The following is a 9,463-nucleotide window of genomic DNA, read 5'->3' as shown; positions in this document are numbered from 1 at the left end:
CTTAAAAATTTCTTGTTTTCGCTCAAAACTCAAAATAAGGAGTTAACAATCAATAACAGTGACTTACTCAACCAGTCTTCATCGAATATCAATCGAGTTCCTGTACAGTCACAGTTACAGTTACAGTTACATCAAATAATTCCAGAAGCTCCATTTTTAGCACAGCGTAAGAGTTCGTGTTGCATGTGAACTCGACAAAAAATTCATTTATTTTTTTTCCAAAATCAGAAGAAGAAGAGAACGTATTAGGTTTCGAAAGAAGATCACGAAATTAATTCTTTAAAGACTGTCCTTGAGATACAACTTAGGAGGTTGAAAAACAACCTCAGAATAGAATCGAGAAATTTTTGAAAACACGAAGCGAAAACAGGTCAATGTTGATTTATCAAAGATGTCAAGAGGCTAAACTCGAGAAAAACAATTGGATGGGATAAAAACTGAAAAACAGAAATTGTACTTCGGAAGTTTTTCGATTAAAAAAAAGACAGTTTTTCGATTAAAAAAAAGGCAGTTTTTCGATGAAAAAAGAGTTTTTCGATTAAAAAAGGCAGTTATTCGATTAAAAATCAGTTTTTAGATGAAAAAAGACAGTTTTTCGATTTAAACAGACAGTTTTTCGATTAAAAAGACAGCTTTTCGATTAAAAAGACAGTTTTTCGATTAAAAACGACAGTTTTTTCGATTAAAAACGACAGTTTTTCGATTAAAAAGACAGTTTTTCGATTAAAAAGACAGTTTTTCGATTAAAAACGACAGTTTTTCGATTAAAAAGACAGCTTTTCGATTAAAAAGACAGTTTTTCGATTAAAAACGACAGTTTTTTCGATTAAAAAGACAGTTTTTCGATTAAAAAGACAGTTTTTCGATTAAAAAGACAGTTTTTCGATTAAAAAGACAGTTTTTCTATTAAAAAGACAGTTTTTCTATTAAAAAGACAGTTTTTCGATGAAAAAAGACAGTTTAATAATTTTTCTTCTGTTTTAAATTAATGATGCACTGAAAGTAAGTCCCTTTCTGAGTGGGGATACCTTAATGTGATGGAAGGGTTTGCGTATCGCTATGATCAGCAAAGCTGTACTAGTCAGGGCCACCCGTACTAAGTTGGTTTGCTGTGAGCGATCAGACTAAAGTCTCCCACCATCATCAATCCGCTGAGGCCAGCGTGCTGATGAAAACTGACCAAACCTCAGACATGAATAAAGACATGTCTGAGGCCTTTGTTCTGCAGTAGACTAGAAGCGACTGCATTTGTTTAAAGGTTTAAAGGCCGCTCATGAATGGCAGAGACAAGGGACAGTGACATTGCCCTATCAAGTAGGACAATGCCCTAGAGACTGACCATATATACATATGATCAGCGACCAAGCCCCCTCTCCACACAAGCTAGGACCAAGGAGGGCCAGGCAATGGCTCCTGATGACTCAGCATATAGATCTATAGGCTCCCCCAAACTCCCTCCCCATCCTTAGCTCACATTGATGGTAAGGTTGCAGCGACCAAAAGAACTAACGAGTTTGAGCGGGACTCGAACCCCAGTCTGGCGTTTATATACGATTGTAACGGATGATCGTTAAGTTAAACGAGGAGAATTATTATTATCATTATTATTATTATTATTATCATGACTTGTTAAGCTACAACTCTAGTTGGAAAAGCAGGATGATATAAGCCAAAGGGCCCCATAACTCTCTAGCAGTAGTATCTCAACGGGTGGCTGGTACCCTGGCCAACCTACTATCTATGAGGAGAGTAGCCACTGAACAATTACATTGCAGTAGTTAACTATAAAGGGGTTGTTGTAATCATTTCCCCAAAATTGGAAGGAATTGTGAATTGAACGTCAATTAAAGAAAGAAGATTCAACCTCTTGAAAAAAAATATTGATCTTAGCATAGAGTTTACAGAGAGCGATGATTTGGACGGTGAATAATGTAGAGACACGGCAAAGATAGGAAGAGCTTGGAACAGATAAAAAGATGGAGATCAGTTAAAGTTAAAACACTTTGAAATACTGGCGGACGTTAGAAACGTTATAATGATAACAATTGTGATTGATTCATAGTCTCTAATACAGGATCTTTAGAATGTGAGTTTAAGAAAGATTGAAAAAAAGCAAATCAGACAATGGCTAGGTTAAGTAAAATTTGGGATTCAAGTCGCCTGAAGTTACATATAAAAATCAGGCTATATATCAGTTTAGTGAGATCGGTGTTACTGTATGGACATGAGTCGTGGGAACAATATCCAACTGATTTGTAGATTTGAGAACAAAACCCTCAGAAGAATATTGAGAGTTGAATATCAGGACAGGATTAGAAATGAAACTATAAAGAGAGATTACTCGAGTGCCATATGTGAATGAGATCATAATGAGGTGTAGATGGAGATGGTTTGGACATGCTCTTCGCACTCCCCAAGAGAGATTAGTTCTCCAAACTTTCAACTGGGCACCACAAGGCATTAGAAGATTTGATAGACCCAGGCCTACATGGTTGAGGACTATGAAGCGTGAAGTAGATGATGATGAATGAAGAAGTATTGATTTAAAAGCTCAAGATAGAGACGACTTGGGAAATCTAACCGAGGCCCTTTGCGTCAATATAAATTTACGTTGGAGGAGATGATGATGGTGATGAGGTGTCAAACTACTCATCATCAGCAGAATTATAAACTGAGCGATAGCTCTTAGTTGAGTGCACTGTAGTTCCAAGTCAAATCCGATATATTCCTTGGCCAAAATATATGTTCTTGACAGACTACATCACACACGCACACACAGAGTTAAAAAGATTTTGGATGTCTCAAAGACTAGAGAGAGAGAGAGAGAGAGAGAGAGAGGGAGAGAGAGAGAGAGAGAGAGAGAGAGAGAGAATAGAAGTGACTGCATTATAAAATACGCGTGCAATGTATAATCTGTTCACAGGAAGGAGTGTGGTGTAGGGGAAGGAGTCCACAGTCATAGAATATAAATAGATGTGTCAATCAATAACTTAAAAAGGTGGGTTGTTAACTCGAAGGGGAAAAGAACAAAATGATAGTGTTTAGTTTGTTTAGATCAAACATTTCTTAAAAGACGTTCGGATGTCTTAAAACGGTTATGCATAAATCGTTGCATTTTACTTTGGAAGAAAGATATAAAGGGAAGATGTTTTGGCATTTTAATGTCTTATTAAGACAATCATTTGAGAGAGAGAGAGAGAGAGAGAGAGAGAGAGAGAGAGAGAGAGAGAGAGAGAGAGAGAGAGAGAGAGGTTTCGTGTGTAGGAATTAGAAGAGAATTGTCAGTGCCGAGTGTCGGAACGGCAAGTCTACACATATCGACTATCTTATAGAGAGGTGTTAGACGGAAGGCGGTTTTCGTAGCTAACTTCTCAATAATGGATAGGGCAATGGGGGGGGGGGGAGGTAACACCTAGGAGGAGCCCCCTCCCAGAGGGAGGGATTGGAGGGGGTTGGACATTAGGGGGGAACTTTACAGAGCTTAGACCGAGGATATACGAGAGGAACTTCCTTAGACCGACTCGCCGAGAAAACGTATGGAGGGATGGATTAACTTTAATAATTAATGAACTATTATTATTATTATTATTATTATTATTATTATTATATATACATACATACATACATACATACATGTGTTTGTGTGTGTGTGTCATTTAATGCTGTTACTGTTCTTAAAATATTCTATTTTTATTGTTTATTACTTCTCTTGAAGTTTATTTCTTTCCTTGATTAATTTCCTCACTGAGCTACTTTTCCCTGTTGGAGCCCTTGGGCTTATGGCATCCTGCTTATCCAACTAGGGTTGTAGCTTAGCTAATAATAATAATAATAATAATAATAATAATAATAATAAAAGCTTCAGACATGTTCTTCCACTCGCATCTGCTCAAGACCTTTCTATACAAGTCTATACCAGCAAGTTTTCTTAGCTCGTCAGTCCATCGTCTTCTATGTGGATCTTTAACCATCACAAAAAAATAAGCATGACAAAATGCTCTGTATTAGAACTCCATCTAAGAAAATATCAATGTCAGATGATATTCAAGGTTCTCCAATCATTCAAGTACAGAGTGACATGATATTATTGCTTTTCTGCATGTCTCAGTACATGAATTACTTACTGTAAGTGCGCCTGTGACGGAATATTCTTTTTTACATATCAAGATTATTTCGTTGTTCGCCTATTTTCTCTTTTGGTGTCATTATTATTACTATTATTATTATTATTATTATTATTATTATTATTATTATTATTATTATTGTTGTTGTTGTTGTTAGATAAGCTACAACCCTGGTTGGAAAAGCAGGATGCTATTATGCCCAAGGGATACGAGGAAAAATAGCCCAGTGAGGAAAGGAAACAAGAAATAAATAAACTGCAAGAGAAGTAATGAACAATTGAATTGAATATCTTAAGAACAATAATAACATTAAAATATAACTTTCATATATAAACTATAAAACTTCCCCCAAAAAAATAAAACAAGAGAAAGAGAAATAAAGATAGAATAGTGTGCCCAAGTGTACCTTCAAGCAAAGGAACTCTAACCCAAGACAGTGAAAGACGATGGTACAGAAAGGCTATAGCACTACTAGTACTACTACTAGTAGTAGTAGTAGTAGTAGTAGTAGTAGTAGTAGTAGTAGTAGTAGTAGTAGTAGTAGTAGTAAGAAGATGATGACAATGATGAAGAAAAGAAGTGCACACGGTTATATCATAATCATAGAAAAATTAATTTTAGATTCAATTCTAACCTTGAAGACATATAGTTATCAGATAGAATTCCTTACAAACCAAAATTACTTCCTGGACCCCACTCACGTTCTCATCAGATCCAACTTTAAATAATGTATCATGTAACTTTCTCAGTTGCAGTCAATATTATGCGGTTGCATGAAACATGTTGCAAGCCTTTTGGACAGAGACTTGTAACTCTGACGTCACCTGGGTTAGCAAGGATTTCTTAAATCAGGCAGCTGAATCGGTGGGACTTTTGGCTTTAAATTTGCTGTGGATGTTTGACTGTTGGACATCTTCTCTTCTGTCTTCTTTATTGCCCACGGCAATTATGTATGGAGCGGAGACGTGGGCAATAAAGAAGACAGAAGAGAAGAAACTGGATGTGGCAGAGATAAGAAGGTTGAGATGGATGTGTGGGGTGACAAGAAGAGATAAGATACGGAATGAGGTAATTAGGGGTACCACACGAGTTAGAAAACTATCAGATAAGATCCAAGAAAGTAGAATGAGGTGGTATGGTCATGTCATGAGAAGAGATGAACAGTACATTGGGAGGAGGGTGATGGAAATGGAGGTACAGGGAACGAGAAGGAGAGGAAGACCAAAGCGAAGGTGGATGGACTGTATCAAGGATGGCCTTCGATCAAAGGGATTAACCGGTGATGAGGTGTGGGACAGAGGTGGATGGAGAAAGCTGACCAGAAACATCGACCCCACATAGAAGTGGGAGAAGAAGAAGAAGAAGAAGAAGAAGAAGAAGAAGAAGAAGAAGAAGAAGTTTGAGTGTTGGACAGGCTGACATAAGGCTCTCTTCATAGTTTGTACATGATAGATCAACTTTAACGTTGTTACTGATTTTTAGATATTTTATAAATTCTATGCATTACTTGTGTGAATTTTATGCATTTCCTTATTTCCTTTCCTCACTGGGCTGTTTTTCCATGTTAGAGGCATTGGGCTTGTAGCATCTTGCTTTTACAACCAGGGTTTTAGCTTAGCTAATAATAATAATAATAATAATAATAATAATTGATGATGATGATGATGATGATGATAATAATAAAGATAACAATAATAATAATAATAATAATAATAATAATAATAACCAGACGCTCTTACGCAAACAGGTTATAGAAATGAGTTTTGCCATAATAACATTTTCCAAACAACCAATTTCTCTGTCATGTCAGCGTAGACCGTTTTATTACCATCAATATTTTCTTCGGGTCTCATTGCGAAGTTGTGATTTCTTAAGAAAATTGGTTCTTAAGTTGTATTCATGAAACAAATGACACGTAAATCATTTTCGGAAGATAATAAAACGGAGTTATGATTTATAACTTTGTAAGAGGTGAGGTCATGATCTCAATTTTGCCCATTATTTTCTGTAATTGTTAATTGCAATGATAAGTTTGTCTACGTATGTTTAAAAGATTGTTGCATTTTAATGCCTGCAATGTATCAAATACAGGATATTCTTTCAGTATTGTTATTATTATTATTTGCCAAGCCACAACCCTAGTTGGAAAAGCAGGATGCTACGAGCCCAGGGGCTCCAACAGGGAAAATAGCCCAGTGAGGAAAGGAAACAAGGAAAAATGAAGTATTTTGATAAGAGCAACAACATCAAAATAAACATCTCCTATATAAGCTATATAAACTTTAACAAAACAGGAGGAAGAGAAATAACATAGAATAGTGTGCCCGAGTGTACCCTCAAGCAAGAGAACTCTAATCCAAGACAGTGGGAGATCATGGTACAGAGGCTATGGCACTACCCAAGATTATAGAACAATGGTTTGATTTTGAAGTGTCCTTCTCTTAGAAGAGCTGCTTACCATAGCTAAAGAGTCTCTTTTACTCTTAACAAGAGGAAAGTGGCCATTGAACAATTACAGTGCATTAGTTAACCCCTTGGATGAAGAAGAATTGTTTGGTAATCTCAATGTTGCCAGGTGTATGAGGACAGAGGAGATTATGTAAAGAATATGCCAGACTATTCAGTGTATGTGTAGGCAAAGGGAAAATGAACCGTAACCAGAGAGAAGGATCCAATGTAGTACTGTCTGGCCAGTCAAAATACGGCAAAACTCTCTAGTAGTGGTATCTTAATGGATAGAAGAATGGTAATTGCACTGATCTCCCCTATATAATAAAGAGCAAATATCTAGGTTTATACTCTCTCTCTCTCTCTCTCTCTCTCTCTCTCTCTCTCTCTCTCTCTCTTACACACGACACTTTACATGAAATCACTAGACCCTCAAATTACAATATAATGAGAAGAAAGGTAAATAAGAAATAGATATGAAATGAATACATCATCTCTCTCTCTCTCTCTCTCTCTCTCTCTCTCTCTCTCTCTCTCTCTCTCTCTCAATAACCCCCGCCATGTTCAGTCGATAAATATATTTCGGTAACAAACAGTAACAAAGGTGACCCCAACAATGGAGCCTTTTACCATTCTCCTTTAAGTGGATTTTTCCCATTTGCTGATCTCCCTATACACGTGATCATGCATACATTTTGCCAAGCCTTTTATCACGTTGCTTTGACTCGAAAACAATAATAAAGGTTAAAAGTGTCTGGTTCCAGTTTCGTCAGAATATATACTCACCAGAACGTCAGTCTGGCAAGCCAAAAACCCCACCGTGGTGCCTAATCACAGCAGTGGCCTACCCAAGTAAACAGCTTGAACTCACGGTCTTAGGTTGGGATCAAGCTGCTGCCATGCGAATGCTAGGCGAACATGTTAAATAATCCAGAATGAAATATGAAATAAAGTTCGTGTAATAACGTTACTTATTACACGGAACTCAAGTTCCCTTTTGTCTGTTTTACACTGTATTTTACAGATATTTTTGACAGATGGACAAAGAGCTTTACTTCAAGCTGAGGAACCTCCAAGCAAATTTGAAATTCGACCAAATACAACTGAAAAAAAAGTCGGGGTGGCCGATTTGGTGACGTCCCTGATTGGTGATCGCTAGACTGGCGTTCGCGTCCTGCTCAAACTCGTTAGTTTCTTTGGTCGTTGCAACCTCATCATCCCTGAGAGCAAGAATAAAACCTACGGAATAGAACATAAAGTTTTGTTATATTTTGTTTTTCAAATTTCCCCGTTATCAATGCCACTATGTTTATTAATTAAACTAACCACATCATTCACTGGTGCTTTTCGATATCTCTTGTTGTCTTCAAATAAAAACAGCCTTTTTGAAAACGGACTCTGGGCCTCCAAGAGAGAGGGGCCTCTAAAAAGTGGGGCCTCCAAACGAGAGGGACTTCCAAGAGAAAAGGGTCTCCAAAACAGAGGGACTTCCAAAAAGAGAGGGGCTTCCCAAAAAATGGGCCTCCAAGAGAGAGAGAGAGAGAGAGAGAGAGAGAGAGAGAGAGAGAGAGAGAGAGAGAGAGAGAGAGAGAGAGAAGTGTCAAATAAATAGGCCCCTACAAAAAAGAGGGGCCCTAAAGGAAAAGGGCCTCCAAAAAAGAGGGACTACCAAGAGAGAAGGACCTCCATGAGAGAGTGACCTCCGAAAGAGAAGGGCCTCCAAGAAAGAGGGGCTTCCAAGAGAGAGGGACCTCCAAAAGAGAAGAGAAGGGCCTCCAGGAGAGAGGGAATTCCAAAAGAGAGGAACCTCCAAAAGAAAAGGGCCACCAAGAGAGAGGGACTTCCAAGAGAGAGGGCCCTCCAAAAGAAAACGGCCACCAAGAGAGAGGGACTTCCAAGAGAGAGGGCCCTCCAAAAGAAAACGGCCACCAAGAGAGAGGGACTTCCAAGAGAGAGGGCCCTCCAAAAGAAAACGGCCACCAAGAGAGAGGGACTTCCAAGAGAGAGGGCCCTCCAAAAGAAAATGGTCACCAAGAGAGAGGGACCTCCAAGAGAGAGGGACTTCCAAAAGAAAAGGGCCACCAAGAGAGAGGGACTTCCAAGAGAGAGGGCCCTCCAAAAGAAAACGGCCACCAAGAGAGAGGGACTTCCAAGAGAGAGGGCCCTCCAAAAGAAAATGGTCACCAAGAGAGAGGGACCTCCAAGAGAGAGGGACTTCCAAAAGAAAAGGGCCACCAAGAGAGAGGGACTTCCAAGAGAGAGGGCCCTCCAAAAGAAAACGGCCACCAAGAGAGAGGGACTTCCAAGAGAGAGGGCCCTCCAAAAGAAAACGGCCACCAAGAGAGAGGGACTTCCAAGAGAGAGGGCCCTCCAAAAGAAAATGGTCACCAAGAGAGAGGGACCTCCAAGAGAGAGGGACTTCCAAAAGAAAAGGGCCACCAAGAGAGAGGGACTTCCAAGAGAGAGGGCCCTCCAAAAGAAAACGGCCACCAAGAGAGAGGGACTTCCAAGAGAGAGGGCCCTCCAAAAGAAAATGGTCACCAAGAGAGAGGGACCTCCAAGAGAGAGGGACTTCCAAAAGAAAAGGGCCACCAAGAGAGAGAGGCCTATAAAGAAAAGGGTCATCAAGAGAGAGGGACCTCCAAAAGAAAAGGGCCACCAAGAGAGAAGGGCCGCCAAGACAGGGACCTCCAAAAGAGAGGAGCCTACAAAGTATCGTCAGAAAATAAAAGTAAATACGTATACATTCAAAATTACCGCCACCTCTCCCATGATTTCTCGCCTCTCACCAGGGTAAGTGAGAGGGGAGGGATCTTTATTAACTCAATCCCCGGGACCCACCCTCAAACCTCTATCTACGACCCTGGGTCAAACCTCATTTTTCTTTTACA

Source organism: Palaemon carinicauda, chromosome 5 (genome assembly GCF_036898095.1).
Source record: "Palaemon carinicauda isolate YSFRI2023 chromosome 5, ASM3689809v2, whole genome shotgun sequence".
Lineage (NCBI taxonomy): Eukaryota > Metazoa > Arthropoda > Malacostraca > Decapoda > Palaemonidae > Palaemon > Palaemon carinicauda.
The sequence above is the reverse complement of the archived record's forward strand: the minus strand, read 5'-3'. Positions refer to the sequence as shown.